Source organism: Oculina patagonica, chromosome 2 (genome assembly GCF_052425735.1).
Source record: "Oculina patagonica isolate OP01 chromosome 2, crgOcupat, whole genome shotgun sequence".
Taxonomy (NCBI): domain Eukaryota; kingdom Metazoa; phylum Cnidaria; class Anthozoa; order Scleractinia; family Oculinidae; genus Oculina; species Oculina patagonica.
Genome location: NC_135759.1, coordinates 24,169,889 through 24,179,130, shown reverse-complemented (window position 1 = coordinate 24,179,130; position 9,242 = coordinate 24,169,889). Strand labels below are relative to the sequence as shown.

At 36.0% G+C, this 9,242-nt stretch overlaps 2 long non-coding RNA genes across 3 annotated transcripts; one reads left to right on the top strand and one right to left on the bottom strand.

The window, feature by feature from the left end:
* The first annotated feature begins 212 nt into the window (after positions 1-212).
* On the top strand, positions 213-3,908 carry LOC144641876 (uncharacterized). 2 transcript variants are annotated; one of them, XR_013568648.1, is made up of 4 exons: positions 213-437; positions 1,247-1,597; positions 2,339-2,403; positions 3,157-3,908. It is a non-coding gene; the product is annotated as an uncharacterized LOC144641876 (long non-coding RNA). The 2 variants fall into 2 exon arrangements; XR_013568649.1 differs by lacking the exons at positions 213-437; positions 1,247-1,597 and having other exon boundaries at positions 2,165-2,403.
* Positions 3,909-4,033: 125 nt separating this feature from the next.
* LOC144643675 (uncharacterized) lies at positions 4,034-8,766 on the bottom strand. Its single transcript, XR_013568951.1, has 4 exons — positions 8,529-8,766; positions 7,366-7,425; positions 6,144-6,216; positions 4,034-4,875 (listed from the first exon to the last, which is right to left on the bottom strand). It is a non-coding gene; the product is annotated as an uncharacterized LOC144643675 (long non-coding RNA).
* Between the last annotated feature and the right edge of the window lie 476 nt (positions 8,767-9,242).

Genomic DNA, 9,242 nt, shown 5'->3' with positions numbered 1-9,242 from the left:
TTTTCTGGTAACAGTCTCGAATCTTTTCTATAAATTCCAAATGCACTGTTCAAAGCATAAAGAACATAACGACGATAAAACAAGCTTTAAAATCTGATGATTGTTCCTAGCGCGAAACTAAACCTTGGTTAAAATTTGCATTGCAAATTAATCCAAAAAACTGCTAATTAATATGCATCACAAGTTCAGTTTGCCATAACCTTCGTTGGTTTATGCTCCGCTTTTGTCTCCACAAGAAAGAGAAACCTTTGCTGCACTGAGCTTGTAAAACAGACAAATTTGGTGTTAATACAAGAAGAGGGGTATGCTTCATGGCCAGGTATCGTTCAATGGACCGAAATAACAGTGTATCCAACGGAAAATGATGATTTGGCGCAAACACAAGATACACGTGCTCTCTGAATGCGGCTTTGACGTCTTATTGGGACATTATTCAGGTTGGTGGAATTATAGTTACCACTGTTGACTCGGTGAATGTTGGTTGGTTATTTTCTTCATATATTGTACCATTTCGTTAAATAACGTGAACTAAGCTTGGGACTCGAACAATAGTTTGCATGACTCACTAATGAGAGCTACTAAGGTACTTGTAGCAGAATAGAGTACACTAAAGATAAGATTGCCATGTACGTAGAAAACAAAAGATTATATCATTTTATTTAATTTGAATGTGGGCGACTGCTTTTGGCGTTGATATAGAATTCGAGTATTCCCTCATTTTTGTCAGGTCAGCACGTAGAGAGGACAAACACGCGAGCGCGCGGGAAAATCTCATCACACAAGGTGTTTCGCGCGCGTTCTCACGCGCTCGACAGTAGTCTTAAAAGAAAATTCTTCAATCTCAGCTAACGATTCCAGGGGAAGCAACAGTTATTGGTGTCTTCATTGAGAACATCTCTTAACAGTCGTGTTAGATATTTTACGCTTAACATACAGCTTCACATAAGCTCTAAGCGCATTTTGTCTCACGTGCTCCGTTAAACTTTCACGGCTCACTTGTTTGGTGGCAGTTTTAAACCTTCTTCGTTCTGTTTTGTTTTCATTTCTTAGAAATGGAGAAAGACAGGACTTATTTATATTGATGTTGTAACTAATATCACCACCACCTCCCCTGATCAAGAACTCGTATCTGTGACTTCTACACGCGTGCAATTGATGTGAGATGTACTTTGTGTTTAATTGAAGCTTGGGTTCAAATATAACTATTGATTTTAGTTACTGATTCGGCTTTCTTTCTATGACCAAGGGAGCGAATTCAATTTACTCCATCACACTCCCACGTAGAGACGTTACTCCAAATGGAGGGACAATGGAGTTTGAAAGACTTAAAGAAATTTTGATGATACGTGTAAAAAGCACTGTTATTAGTCTCCTTCTTTCTTTCTTTGTTGTTGATGATGATGATGATGATGATGATGATGATGATGATGATGATGATGATGATGATGATGATGACGATAATGATGATGTATATAACTAACATGTTAAAAGACCAGATCGGCTACCAAAAAGCAGCAAAAACTGATAATAACAACGATGTCAACAATCATAACAACATTCCTCAAGGATGGAGGGTGTCACTCCAATGTTCTGAAAGGTATAAGATTAAAGCTGCTTTGTAGTTGAAAATAAGATAAGATATTGACAAGGAATTATATGAGAACACTGGGTATTTTGACAGTACCCAAGGACAATAGAAAAACCACTAAGGGCTTATTTGGTCTTTGATAGATTACCAGGGACGAGCAGTTTAAATCACAGTCGAAGAAGGAGCGAGTGCCATTTGGAAAATCTTCGCGTTGAAGCATTCGAAGAGCTCCTGAGTCTTATTTACACGAATTAGAAACTAGCGCAAGTGATCAATTTACCTCTTAAAGTACCAGGTATTAATGAAGAATATGGAATGATCGTGTATCCAAATTCCATTTGGAATCGACAACACCAGAAGTGTACAGTGCCCTCTACTCGGTTGAGTGATTTTAGCAATGTTTTTCCAAACACGTTTCCTTGCAACTGATTCGTTTTGGAACGTTCTTGCAATATTCAGAATGGCCTATTTAAAAATGCCATTGTTTAGGTTTCTTAAATTTTAATTAACATCATTACATTTTTATGTAGCTATAACTTTTTTGCAAGATTAAAAAAACCCAAGAAAGAATTTCAATGTCATTTGGCATGCTTTAAATTAAGGTGGCACCTCAACATTAATATTTTACTTGGTCGATCTTCGTGTAAGACTCGAAACAATGACGGGAGTCTGGACATCTCCCGTAAGATATATTTTTTGTTTATAGTACTTATGAGTATATTTTCTTAACTGGTTTTATTCTTTCTACAGTTCAACGCTGCAGTGTTACTGCTACTACGTGCCACCTCTATCATGATGCAAAGGACATCTGAATGGTAAGTTTACTCATTGATTTATGCACTTGTTTTATGATTAAAAATTTTATCGATCGCAACAAGAAAGTTCTTGCGATATAACTATGCACTTGATTGTACCGCATTATAGAGAATCCCGAATAATCGTGGAGTGGTATATAAAAAAGATGAAATATATAGTCGAGTTGCCCTTAAAATTGCCCAGAGAAAAAAATGATAATATTTCGATGGATTTTGTCGACGCTTACTCAGTTTTGGATATCAATGTAAACATTATAATGCCTAGAAAAATGTATTGTAAAAACGGATGGGATTGTTATAGCTGGGGTCTCCACGAAATATTTTTTTCATAAACGATTCATGGGTTTCTGAGACAGTTTAAGAGTGGACCTAATACTTCTATTTTGCTATTCTGGAATCGACAACAGAAAAAGTGTACATACGGACTTCATGCCCAGATTAAGCTATTTATAGTAGGTATTCTCCCGAACTCCTTTTGCTTGATTTAGAACACTCTCCTAATGATTATTTCTTTAAAATAAGTTATTAGCGAGACTTAGAATGCATGATTTTGTTGCTAGTGCTTATGCCGTGTAAGCTAGACTTTCTAGAATTTCAATGTTTGTCATATCTGAGCACGCGGCAAATTGTTCGGTTTGGGACCAAAACGCTTGGAAAAACGGTTCCTGTTTCAAGCTGACATTTATGATACACAGGAGTTATTTCCGTAAGAAAATTGACATTACTAATATGTGGGTTTTCTCTTTTTTGTAGGATTAAAGGACGTTTTAATAGCGCTGTTAAAACGCTGTTGAAGAAGCTGTACGATGATAACGCAAGCTCTTGTCGAATTAATATAATTAATAAAGATCGTGAACGCTCGCTGTACATTTTGGTAGATTCAAGTCGACATGTAACGTTAGAACAAACTTTTAAGACTTGTGGCTAGAAATTGGAAAGTGCAAGGTTCTCAAAATTTTTTAAAAATAATTTTAAGTCTTTTTGCGGGAAAATTCATTTGCGCTTTTAAAAGGAGCCCGGTAATGATCAAAATTAAACTAAGTCTTTTGGCGGGAAAAAAGTCTGCGCTTTTAAATGGAGTCTAATGAGTCAAAAATAAACTAAGTCTTTTGGCGGGAAAAATCTGTGCAGTTGTTGAGCGGATTTGACCCATCAAAAGGCGGTTTTTATTTTTTTCTTATTATTAGACTCTGTTTAAATCCGCAGAAATTTTTTTCGCGTCGGCAACCCTACATAGTCAAAATGCATCAAAAGAGATAGCCTACATTCTGACTAGTTTCCAGGCCCCTTTTAAAAGCGCAATATTTTTTAATGAGAGACGACTCAATTGTTGATTAAAACTCATTGTTTATTTCAACTTTATTAAATGTAAGTTGCTTTACAAGTTGTGACATTAACTGACTACATTTCTAAGTCTACTTATTTGTAATCAATAGTAAACTCAATCTTAACAAAAGATCGCTTATTCGAAAAGTGATAAGTATGAAAAATATCTAATACATGATTAAAACGATCAAATAAATAAACTAGTTTGCTTGAAATTATCTATTAAGTACTAGCTTATGCGAACAAAGAGAAAATTTTTCCTCTTTCAACAAACGAGACTATCAACCAAGTCATCAATTATTATCAAAAAATATAACATTGGCAAAACATTCTTGCAAAAAAATACCCAAGTTTTAGAAATAATTTCTGATTGATTCGATCAGCAATTACACAAAAACTCAGTGTCTAATTCGAGTAAGTTTTGTCTAATATTTCTGATAGCCAGAAGTTTCTATTAACCTTTCAAGAATTTTAAAAATCACGCTAAGATTTATAAGAATAAAGTTAAACGCGGACCCACGTTATACAAGAAAACCGCACAGGAGTGCGCGTTTTTGTAGTATTCAACGTGTTAATTTTTTACTGCAGTGTTTTCAAACTAAATTCTTTGGGTTGTCTGGTGCAAAATATTTAGTCGTTGAGTTGAATTAGACTGTAAACAAGCATTGAAATTTGGCGACATTTAAAGCAATTCGAAATTTTTCCTTGAAAGAGAAAGTTGAGTTTCCCTGGTCAAAAAAAATATTCTTACTATAGTTTCTCCCGTTCCACTGATTGTGTTTGTTGAATTTATAAATTGTAAACAAGCAGTGATCTAAAATTTAGCGAGGTTTAAAACAATTCTTTTTCACTGCACCAAAAAATGATAAACTAAATTCACTCAAAAAGAAAAATCTTATTTTAAGTTGCATGGTCCCTCGTTTCAATAACATAGGTCCGCATTTATGGTGGTCGATCACCCTTAGAAAATGAGAGGCTTAATATTGTACTAAAACCGATACAAATTAATTTTCTTTACCTAACGAAGCACAGACAACAGAAACCAATGCAACAAATCTTGATCACCATCTTCTTTCGTCAGCAGGACAACTCTACAGGTTCACATCTGAATCCACGACAGTCCATCAGAATCCACACTGTGAGCAACTGTTCAGAAAAAATAAAAAATCCGATTTAACAACTTATCCATATAACGAGCATTAAAAGGGAAGTGTCACGGGGTTTTGTGTAATAAACATTTAAGTGTTGAAAGTCAGGCCGACTTTTTCAAGTTCTCGCATTCTTGTTTTTAAAAATACGCTAGAAACGATTACGATTTGTTCCTCTTTCAAAACTATCAAAATCCCCGTAATACTTTCCCTTTAATACTAGCTGAATAGATTGTAGCGACAAACAGCAAAGAACAACGAAAAAATTTCCATGCAAGAGAACCTTAGAGAGATAATCTTATTGGAAGTGTTTCTTGTCGATGCATACGAAAAAAGCTTTATGTTTAATTTTTGGTCGCATGATTCAATATTAGACGTTTTCACGACAGCCTTCATGATGGATCTTATATAATGGTGCAACTTAAAAATGCAGTCTACAAGGGAATATTTGTACTAAAGAAGACTGATTTCTGGAAGAAAAAAAATTGTGCCAAAACACACGAGGAGTAATTCAATTACATTACACCAAAGGCATGTAGCTGTGTAGTTTAATCAGCAGGAAAAGCGAACTTTTGGATAAATAAATCTCGATTTTTAGTCGTTTTCCTCCTCAGAAAAATTGATTAATTTGCATTACAGAGAAAAACAAACATGGCGGCGTTTGTGAATACAGCCTTAAGGTCACTCAAGGTCAACCAAACTGGACTGGAGTGGTATCAAATCTGTGGTCCGCGTAAAAAAAAATAGACTTTCAATAAACTAAAGAAACGTCTACTCCTCAAGTAATGAAAAAATAAACTAAGATTTTTTTGGAGAAAATGATTAAATGTCCTAGAATTTATTAGTCAGGGGGGGGGGGGGGGTTTTATATGGTATAAAAAAAAAAAGGAAAAAAAATAAAAAAAAAAAACAAAAAATTCCCCCAAAAAAAAAAAAAAAAAAAAAAAATAAAAAAAAAAAAAAATAATTTAAACCCAAAAAAAAAAAATTTTTGCGAAAAAATACTGTATACCCAATTTAAAATCCCCCTGTATACCGTATACCTAAAAACCCTGGCCTACCCTATAAGTAGACTGTCAAAAGTTGTTTTTTTCTTTGTTGGATAAGCCACGATAAAAATTTAACGAAAATGCCCAAGAATTTAAAAGTTTTTCCGTCAATTTTTAATGTTGTTCCAAATATTACAAACATGCATGATTCGTTCGTCGGTGATCTAAAATAATTTTTTCACGACATAAAACAATAAACTGAAAATCGTGAACTCACCAGCAAGACGTGTTTCGTGTAGAACTCATCTGTTTGATCATCAGATACTACAGCTGAAGACAACACCACCAATCTAAAAAAAGAGTAAAGAAAACAACATAAGTAATGAAATTCTTAGGTAACCAAGTGCCAGAGGGACTGGCTGGCTTATTCAATCAACACGGTTTCATGACCTCATTTCCTGTGCATATACTTGGTATAGCAGAAAACGACAGGTCTCGAAGTGGTTATAAAAACATACTCTCTACTCGTTTTCCACAGAATATTCGAACAGCTGATAATACGAATCGAATAGAAAATCGCTGTATTCTGTATCTAAGAATTACGTAATTCATAATAAAGTGTGATCCAGCCAACTTAGTGGCTAAAACAATTCAGAATAAATTTAATAATCGATGTAGAGCCTTACAGATTAATAACCCTGACTCATATTAAACTACATGGTTAGAGATAGAATCGTACTGTTACAGAGTGTATTTCGAAACTGTATGATAGTGTATTCGAGAATTGGTATACTCGTAATTAGTTCGCCGTTTTTTTATTCCGATTGGCTGTTAATATCGTATCGAGTTTTAGCTTGATGCTGTACTAATGTAACATTGTATTTTATTTGAATAAAGTATCTTAGATAAAAGTGCCAGAGGGCTGGGAAAATGTGCTCGTTATAAAGGGGGGTCCGTTATGCCGGGGATATCTTTTTAAACATTTTACTGTTAGGTCTATCTAGTATGTGTAGAAGAAGAGAGCTACTGCACGTGCTGGTAATGAGTTATATATCTGATGGCAAGCGCAATTTTGTGCGTTTCTATCGTTCACTCTCTTGAGACTCTTGAGACATGTGGAAAAAGGGTACTTTTAGCCACACTGAATTTTGGAAGAATATTCAAAACTGAAAGGACTGAAAGCCATGTCACAGTGAAAGTAAAGCAGTTTAAAAAGGCCTCCTGAGAGGAAAAAAAATAGTTGACGTGCAAAAATACAAACCCGTACATGTCCTCTAGGCCAATATGCAAAATTCCAGCGAATATCCAGACCACCCGATTCGGTCTTCTCGCGTATTGGCTTAATATCAGAACGCGTTGTTATTGGCGAGTTATAGGTTTTGGTTTGAGAACATCATTCGAAGACTTCTCTATTAGTTCTATTAGGTTGTAATCATGGAGATTCTCTTATTTACCATGTTAAAATTTGGAACAGTTATCAAGATCTTATTTCTCCTTACCTCAAGTAATCGCGTCATGAATTGTCCCACTGCAATCTTTGTTTTATTGTCATTTCTTTCCTGGAAAAAAGAACAAAAATAACTAAAAACTAATTGTATCTCGTCATCATCCAAGCATGACACTCTTCTAAAACCCCTCGCGTTTTCCAGGTAGTAATAGACATCCAGCTAACAATTTTTAATTGCTAAGTTAGTGCAACAGTTTGACTGCGCGCAGAGAACTGGACCCAATTTACAAATAGGGTAAGTTAACCAGAAAATAAAGCTCATCGTTTTAAGGGCTAGCTTTTATGTACCTTATTGTTACTTATTTTCGCGGGACTTAATTTTCGCGATTTTCGCGATTTTCAAAAAATCGCGAAATTAAAGACCCGCGAAAATTAATTTCAAACGTTTTCTATTGTATTTTTATGCTAATTAGGTATTTTTGGCCAAATCGCGAAAATTAAGTGCCGCGAAATATGCCCATTCCATTTTCGCGAAATTAAGTTCCCGCGAAAATAAGTAACAATAAGGTAATTGATTTAACTCTGTGATATGCAGAAATTAAGTATTATATATCTAAAAGAGAAAGGGAGAGGGTGCAGTTATTTTCACCGATAATTTCCTGGGTAAACCTAACAAAGGAACTTGTGACCAAATTCTCGATTTTTTTTTGGGCGACAGCAACTAACCTTACTGTAACCTTGGCCAAAGGCAAATGAATTCGTCCTATACTTCGGCACACTTCGGACTCCGGATCGAGCGATCCGAGTTCGAGCCCCGGCCGGGGTCACTTGTGTTGTGTTCTTGGGCAAGACACTTTACTCTCATAGTGCCTCTCTCCACCCAGGTGTATAAATGGGTACCGGCGACATAATGCTGGGGGGGGGGGGGGAACCCTGCAATGTACTAGCATCCCATTCAGGGGGGAGTAGAAATATTCCTAGCCGCTTAATGCTACGGAAACCGGGATAAGCTCCGGCAGTGTGGGCCGCTTGGCTCGTGGCTTCTCCTTCGGCACACAAGTAGTAATTAACAGTTGACAAGGGCTACGTAGTTCAGACTAATCCTTACATTTCCAATCGTTTTTCGTACAACGCTTTCCGAGATAAAAAGCTAAGTACCACCTCAACGAAGTGCATAACACTTTGCTCCTATATATAGCAATATCTTTTAATTACCTTATCGACGAGGACCCAAAAACCATCATGACGGAGAACAAACAGTGCTATCTTCGGTGCGAAGCATGTGCTCACAAGGTTTTCTTGAAGCAAAGTCCTCTCGAATTCCAGGTACTTGTGTTTCACAACGGCTCCAGACATAGGGACAACAACAAACTGAATCCTCGATACTCTTTTCTAGCCATAGCTAAGGTAAAGGAAGCTTGAAAGGAACAGTTGAAATTTTCAACGTGGATGGTAAACGTGGAAGAAGGCAACGCAAGAGATGTGTCACCACATGTATAATTTGCAATTCAAATTTTCAAAATTTTTCCCAGCACGCGTGTAGTTCTTTCATTGCGATTATTTGATTGGTTTCCTTCTCATTGCAATAAATTACACAATGCTTTATTAAAATGAGTTCTTGGAGGGTATTATTGCTTTGATTTCAAACAAGAACTGCAAGCAGTTTATAATCGTGCGGGTAATGTTTGACCACCTGACCTCTTTCAGTGCTTTGGCTTAAAGGCATGGCGCCGCACAGTAAAATCTTTAGAAAAGCAGTCACTTGAGAAACACACAAGTCGTGTTTGCGTTAGTCACGGAGTGAACGTGACATGAATTTCCTTTACCACATCATCTTTTGCTTTTTAAAACCACATGCCTAGCCGGAAAAATGCCTGCTTACGCATGCAAATATTTATTTTGTTCCGAATGTTCAATTAAATAAACCCA